The sequence below is a fragment of the Felis catus genome, chromosome C1 (genome assembly GCF_018350175.1).
Source record: "Felis catus isolate Fca126 chromosome C1, F.catus_Fca126_mat1.0, whole genome shotgun sequence".
In the NCBI taxonomy this organism is placed as follows: Eukaryota; Metazoa; Chordata; class Mammalia; order Carnivora; family Felidae; genus Felis; species Felis catus.
In genome coordinates this window covers 93571721-93579021 of record NC_058375.1, presented here as the reverse complement: position 1 = coordinate 93579021, position 7301 = coordinate 93571721, and the positions used below count along the sequence as shown (strand labels likewise).

At 47.7% G+C, this 7301-nt stretch overlaps 1 long non-coding RNA gene across 1 annotated transcript; it reads right to left on the bottom strand.

Annotated features, from left to right (window-relative positions):
• Positions 1-207: 207 nt before the first annotated feature.
• On the bottom strand, positions 208-3283 carry LOC109503111. Its single transcript, XR_002162012.3, has 2 exons — positions 1468-3283; positions 208-318 (listed from the first exon to the last, which is right to left on the bottom strand). It is a non-coding gene; the product is annotated as an uncharacterized LOC109503111 (long non-coding RNA).
• Between the last annotated feature and the right edge of the window lie 4018 nt (positions 3284-7301).

The window sequence follows — 7301 nt, the reverse complement described above, 5'->3', positions numbered from 1 at the left end:
GACGAGAGAAGGACGCACAGAGACACCCAGCGAAGAAGGCCAGGCAACCGCAGAGGCAGAAACTGTAGTAAGACAGCTACAAGCCAAGGAACGGCAAGGATTGCTGGGAAACACCAGAAACTGGGAGCGTTCGAACAGATCTTCCCACAGAGCCCCCAGGAGGAACCAATCCTGCCCACACCTTGATTTCAGACTTCTGGCCTCCTGAACTGTGAGAGGATACCTTTTTATTGTTCGAAGCCACCAAGTTTGTGGTGCTTTGTTATGGTAGTCCCAGAAACAAATTGATTTGGGCACGTGGGGATTCCAGAGATTAACCTGGAAAATAAACGAGGGGAATCTTACGTGAGTTCCAGTCTGGTAAAGCAAGTTATACTAGTTACAGGTTATCAAGCAGCTGTCTTACCTGCTAAGATGCGGAACTGACAGCACCTTAGAATATTTTTGCGTAGAAACGAGAGAGATGTGAGCTGGATGGTACTACAAGCATAAGGGGTTTTAGCCCGCTTAACACTCAGTTCAACCGATTGATTGATGCTGACCCACTGAAGATTGCATGCTTCCGGCCTGTATTGTCACTTGGACAGGACTTTGGATGTGTTCTTATCAAAGATGTAAGTGACACGAGGTCAGCAGGGGATAACATGACAGATGTCAGATCCCACATTCCAAATTAATCATGTTAGCCATGAACGATGAGTGGAAAGTCCCAAGATGATATTTTATGGGGAAAAATGTAAAGCTAAGGTTCCAAAATCCACTGTGCAGGAATAAACTGTAGGAGACCTGGATTGAGAACAACCCATATGGGAAAATTTCTGGAGATTTACAGCTGATCCCGGCTTAAAAGGAGACAGCGCTATGACCTGGTTACTCAAAAAGTTCGCACAATTTTAGACCACGTAGATATGGATGTACCAGTAATAACTCACTCAGTAATCAAGTTCCTTCCCAATGACCAAAATGATTTTCATATAAGTCATCCAAGCGTCTGCTGGGAAAACCAGATAATTGACGGCCGGCATTGAGACACAGAAGGAACGAGGTCCGAGAACCGGCCAGGAGAAGAAGGGTTTCCAAGGAAAACGCTCGGCATATATGAAATATAAAATGAGCAGCCTTGAGATCCCAGAGCGTTCTTTCCCAAGGATGCCCTTCTAGGCCGAGCAGTCACAGACGCTGAAGCAGATCAGGCAGGGGCTGTAGGCCTGGCACTGTGCTGCCTCAGCAAATAAACCAGCAGATGAACAACAAGGTGTGAGCAGCAAGCAGTGTCTTGACCTGCCCAGACCCCTCCCCAGCACTCCCATTTCTGCCTTGGATCTCTTGCAAATGTCTCCTGTGCGCCGCTCCTCCCCGCCCCAGCCCCAGCTAATTTAGAGATCCAATTAGGTCAATTAAGTCAGTGTCCCACTACACTCCCTTCTCTGGCCCAGAACCCAATCCGGGCTCCCCCACCGCACTTACCTGTCGTATCTCCTTAGTCTTCTCCAATCTGGGACAGTTGGTCAGTCTTCTAAAAGACTTCTCCAGAGTACATTGGTCATGCCACAAAATGTCTAGAATGCTGAAGGTCTGGAAAGCGAAACTCGGGGCAACTGTTGCCAGAACTGGAGCTGTCAGCTTTGAGGGAAGTCTTAAGGGGACACGTTAGTTGTCTTCAAAACCCTGAAGGAGCCTCATGCAGAAGATGGGAGTCTTCAGTATTGCCCCAGGGGATGGAAACGGAATCAAGAGATGGAATTATCATCAGGAACACTTCAGCCTGCTACTATGCAGAACATTCTATCAGAACCGACCAATCCTACGCTGGGCCTTAGGCAGAACTGAGCAGGATGTGGGCCGGAGATAGACCTGAGTAACAAGAAGCCAGGTCGGGGAGTGGGGGCGGTGGCAGAGCAGGAATAACCATAGGGCAGCTGGCCAGTGCCCTCCTGCCAGAGGGATGTCAGACTCAGGGTGGAGAGCAGAGCAGACAAAGGCTTGACTGGCAGGTCTAATGGAGGTTAGCGGGACAACAGCAGGAACAGAGGGCGCTTCTTCTAACAGGTTTGCTGTCCCAGTCCACTATTAACAGGAACGTGAAGCATTACCCACAGCCCTCCCGGTGGACTGTCTGTCCAGTCTGCTCACTCTTGCAAGCTCTCTGCCCCTCCTGATGGGGAGGGTGTCCCTGGAGGGGCAGAAATTGTGTTCTTTGGTCTGGGAACTCTGAGTTGGTGCGGAAGCACAGGGACACCTCTTACAGGGTGTTGAGGCATGCTGGAGGCCGAAAAGGTGCCAGCTCCATGGCACAGACTCTAGTCTGGACAGTTCTGTGGCTTCCGGGCCAGGAGTCCTTCAAAGGATGTTAATCATATCTATTTGACATGCGTATCATTGCTGAAAAATTAAGCCAACAAAATGGCAGCAGGGAAAAGCAACTAGCTGATGCATAAGTAAAGATCTTACTTACATGTCTTTTTCAAAACCAGTCAATAGCTAAGATTTTCTGCCGGGTTAGCTCAGCAAACATTCAGTCCACCAACGTCCTCATGAGAAAGTAGCTAACAACTGTATCACAGTTCAGCACTGTCAATGCTGTGGCCTTGTCCACCTAGCTGGCCACAGATCTATGGGTCTGTCTTGCCATTCATCCATCTGTCATCTGTCCCTCCAGCCATCCATTTATGCCTTCATCCATCCAGCCAACATTTGTTTAACTTCTATTATGTGCCAGTTCTGTGTTGGACACTGTGCATGTGATAATGGGGGAGAAAATCTTTCCTGCTCTCAAGGAAGGGTGGGGGGAAAGAGGTAACAAAACAACGAAACTGTCACTGGATGAAACACAGACTTAAGCTGAGAAAGTTTATGTTTTCATTTAAAGCTTCCCAATTGAGCAATTGCTACAAATGATTCAAAGTCATCTGTAAGGAATAAGCAAAAGTTGCTTGAATTTCCACAGGCGGGTTCAGGTTTTGTGTGACTCATGAGAAATCCTTGGGATTAGAATCAGAGTCAATGGAATCCCATTTACTTACTAAATATGTAATTGAGAGGAAAGGGGATCAGCACCCCAATACCTCAATACCCCCTTTTCAGACTCAAGATTATGAGTCTCTGATGCGTTTACATGGTTCCCCCCTGAGGACTACTGGTGGGAAAGGCCACCAAAAGATGCCACCGAGGGGCACCTGCGTGGCTCAGTCGGTTAAGCGTCCGACTTCGGCTCAAGGCATGATCTCACGGTTCGTGGGTTCGAGCCCCACATCGGGCTCTGTGCTGACAGGCTCGGAGCCTGGAGCCCACTTCGGATTCTGTGTCTCCCCCTCTCTGTCCCTCCCCCGCTCACACTCTGTCTCTGTCTCTCAAATAAACATTAAAAAAATTAAAAAAAAAAAAAAAAAAAGAGCCGCCACCAGGAGGAAAGGGGACTGCGAAGAGGTGACTTGACTGTCCCGTCCCAACCCAAGTGCCCTAGCAGGGTGACCTGTGTGTGGGAGCCCATCTGTGGCGTTTTCCTGAGCTTGACACTGAGAGTATGGGAGCATTCCGCCTTGGAAAACCACCACGGCCTGTGCAAAGGTCTGAACTGTTGATGCCATTATATCCGCGAAGGGTGGGGCAGGGGACCGTCTGTGGTCAACGGTCAGTGCTCACGGTCACCAAAGGACCTGGGTTCCAGGCACTTCTCTGTTGCTCGCTGGCTGCCTGAGGTGGCTCACTTCCCCAGCCATAAACTGGGGACGTTACAACTCCCTTCTCACCAGGATTCTTCAGAGGTTTAACGGCGAAACGGAGTGGCTCAGCGGTCAGGCTGTGCGACTAGAACAGGGATGTGTTTCGGGAACCAGCCCTGCCAGCATTTTCACAGCCTTAGATGGGCAAGCAAGCATCACCTCCTACTAGTTTTCGCTTTGATCTTGAGTGAGAGAAACTGTTGACATGACCTGAAATCATTCGTTGTTTTGCCCTACTTTAAACCGTAATTTCTTTGCTCCTTTTTTTTTCCCCCGTCCTAATGTCTCTAAGGCAAACTGTGCTGCAAACGAGGGTAACACAATGTACCTCACAGGATAATCGTAAGAATTAAACAAGGTATCAAGTGTCTACTTCTCCAAATGTCTAGCGCTAAGGCAGGACTGGCACAGGCTTTGCATCCGAAGCCTGTCTGCCCCCCTCCTGTCTTGCTCGCATTCTCCGCCCTAGGGTGTGCTCTGTGCCCTTTTGGGCTAATTCATTTCATTCTCACATTAGTCCTACGCGATCCACACAATTGCTATCCCCCTTTTACCGAAAGGAAACAAGAGCACAGAGAAGTTAAGGAACTCGGCCAGCACCGCACAGCTGGTCCACTGTAGAGCCGGGGTACGAATCCACACATTCCATTCCCAGAGCCCCTGCTTCTGAATGCTGCGCCGAGCTGCCTTGTTAGTGTGGTAAAGACACACATTCAGTCCCAACTCAGCTTGAAAGTGGCTAATGGTAATGAAACGAAGGTTACTTCTGATTTGCGCCAGACCTGGACCAACTGGAGCTTAGTTCCACCTGCTTTTCGCTGCCTTTTTAAATCATCACAACAATGTGTTTTAATCTGCTTGTCTGCCTCAATTGGTGTGTGCCGCTCACCTCATCGAGAGTAATTTGACCTTTTACACTTTAATAGTGCTAAGTGGTCACATGCTCGAGAGAGAGAGAGAGAGAGAGAGAGAGAGAGAGAGAGAGAGAGAGAGAAGGAGGGAGGGAGGGAGAAACAAGATTAACATAATACCATGTATCATAAATAGTAGCCTGAGTCCAGTTGGACATAAAAACTTGGGCCAAATGGGGCGGGGGTGGGGGGTGGGATCCTTTTTTGAGTAACATGTTTAGAAACTGAGACTTTGCCTCTGAAAGGCACAGTGCAAAAAAAAGAATTTTCCACATCAAAGAAGCCTGGGAATGGTAGACTGTAGCCCCAGATACACCATGATCAGTGTGAAACAGAAAGAGATGTCTGAGGTAGTTGGTACCAAGGTAGAGGATGTAAGGAAGAAAAGATAGATAAGCATCGCCTCGGAAACCCACGGTACTGGGAGATGTGCCCAGAACCACATGGGAAGGGAGAGCCCAGGCCAGGGATGGGGGTGGTGGGTAGCATTTACTGGAAGGGGGCTCTGCCCATCTCTTTGCCCTGGTGTCAGAGACAGGAGCACCCCAGTTTTCATATAAGTGGGGGTGAACTCTCCCACACTCATGCTTTGGGTTATGCCCCTTGGGTTATGCCAGGATGTAAAGATGAAGCAACCATCACACCCACCCTCAGGAAGTTTACCGTCCACAGGGTGGGACAGACCGGCAGGCGTGTGATGCCATGCTGTGTGATGATTGCTTTTATGGACTCGGGGAAAGAGGTGCAAAGAGAAAGCCAGTCCCCAGATGATGTCCGGGCTGCAGCTTGGAGAACAACGTGGTGATTTCCAGGTGGGTGGCACGGGAGGGTTGTCGTCCTAGCAGAGGACGCTGCATCTGCAAAGACCCTGGGATCTGAGAGTGTTTGGCCTGCTCTGAAAAGCACATTGTTGGACGTGACTGGAGAGGAGGGTCTGTGTGGGAACATCGTGATAGATGAGGTGGGAGGGGTGGCCAGGAGTCAGGTCACAGATATGGCCTTGAGTTTAGCCTGCAGGTGCCCCCCCCACCTTGGATGGATTGCTAAGAACCTTGACCAGAGCGGACTTTACCCGCCTGCGTGCCATGGGCCCCTGGAGCAGGACTTTGCAGCACTTTTCAAACTATAGGTCATAAGCCGTTAGTAGATAATGAAAGCAACTTCATGCTTTTAAACTATAATTTTTTTTTTAATTTTTTTTCAACGTTTTTTATTTATTTTTGGGACAGAGACAGAGCATGAACGGGGGAGGGGCAGAGAGAGAGGGAGACACAGAATCGGAAACAGGCTCCGGGCTCTGAGCAATCAGCCCAGAGCCTGACGCGGGGCTCGAACTCCCGGACCGCGAGATCGTGACCTGGCTGAAGTCGGACGCTTAACCGACTGCGCCACCCAGGCACCCCTATAATTTTTAAAAAATAATAATGAAATAGACCAGAACAGTGCCTTTCGCATGATCTGTCATAGACAACCTGTTCTGTTTTCATTTTTTGGTTGTTGTTTTTTTTTTTTAAATTCCAATCTGTCACGGACTGATTCTTTTGTAAAATAAAATAAGACAAATAAAAATCAATTACTAGAAAAGGGACCATCCTCTTGGATGTCACAGCGATGTCAAATTGCTATAAAAGTTTTTTTTTTTTAACACTTACTCTTTAGTAGCTTCATTGAGATATAACTTACACAGCATTCAACCCACCATTTGAAGTGCACAGTTCAGTGGTTTTTAGCATATTCACAGAGTTGTGCAACCATCCCTGCAGCCTATTTGGGGACATTTGCAGCAAGCCTGAAAGAAAGCTCCTACCATGAGCAATTAGTTAGTCCTCATTTCCCTCCAGCCTATCTCCCACAGCTCTAGGCAATCACTAATCTACTTTCTTTTCTTTTTTTTTAATGTTTATTTATTTATTTTTGAGAGACAGAGAGTACAAGTGGGGAAGGGGCAGAGAGAGAGGGAGACACAAAATCCGAAGCAGGCTCTAGGCTCTGAGCTGTCAGCACAGAGCCCGACGCAGGACTCGAACTCACAAACTGCGAGATCATGACCTGAGCTGAAGTCGGACGCTTAACCGACTGAGACACCCAGGTGCCCTAATCTACTTTCTAACTTGATAGATTTGCTTATTCTGGACATGACATATAAATGGAATCAGACACTATGTGATCTTTTGTGATTGGCTGCTTTTTTTTTTCACATAATGTTTTCAAGGTATGTCCATGTTATAGCACGAATCAGGGCCACTATTCCTTTTATGACCAAACAATATTCCATGGAGTAGACACAGGACCTTTGCTTCCTCCTTCATCAATCGGTGCACATTTGGGCTGTGTCCACCTTTTGGCTGTCATGAATGATGCTGCCATGAACATTCATATACAAGTTTCTGGGTGGGACATACGTTTTCTTTTCTCTTGAGTACCTACACCTAGAAGCAAAATTGCTGGGTCATGTAACTCCGTGCTTTCCTTTTTTTTTTTTTTTTTTTTTTTTTTTTTGAAGAACCACCATATCTTTTCCTGAGAAGCGACACCATTTTACATTCTCAAGTAATTTCTCCACATCCTCATCAACACTTCTATAGCCATCCTCGTGGCATGAAGTGATATCTCTTTTTGTGGTTTGTGCTTGCATTTCTCTGATAGACGTCGAGCATCTTTTCCTACT